A 284-nucleotide genomic window follows, 5' to 3' on the forward strand; every position below is an offset into this window, starting at 1 on the left:
CAGGTCGCGTCTAGCTCTATATTTGTATGAAGTTAATAATGCCATACATTAATGCCGACGGATACAAGTGTTACCGGTTTATAAAGCTTCCTGTCTCCTTATTTCAACATTATAGGTTATATTTCAACACTTCTGTGATTGGTGATACATATTTTGAAAATTACGCTGTTAGTCTCGATTCCATAAATCTTCTCTCTGTCGGTGTGGCAAAGTTATTGACATAAATTAACCTATTAAGAGGGAAATCAACTACTCGCTTTGCATAAAAGGACATGAATGTCCAT

The 284-nt window shown here is 35.6% G+C and overlaps 1 protein-coding gene across 1 annotated transcript in view; it reads right to left on the reverse strand.

The window, feature by feature from the left end:
• LOC119589336 (sodium-dependent dopamine transporter-like) overlaps positions 1–284 on the reverse strand; it is a gene marked incomplete at its 5' end in the record, with an annotated part of 110,782 nt that overhangs the window by 37,347 nt on the left and 73,151 nt on the right. The window lies entirely within an intron of this gene.

Source organism: Penaeus monodon, chromosome 25 (assembly GCF_015228065.2).
Source record: "Penaeus monodon isolate SGIC_2016 chromosome 25, NSTDA_Pmon_1, whole genome shotgun sequence".
In the NCBI taxonomy this organism is placed as follows: Eukaryota; Metazoa; Arthropoda; class Malacostraca; order Decapoda; family Penaeidae; genus Penaeus; species Penaeus monodon.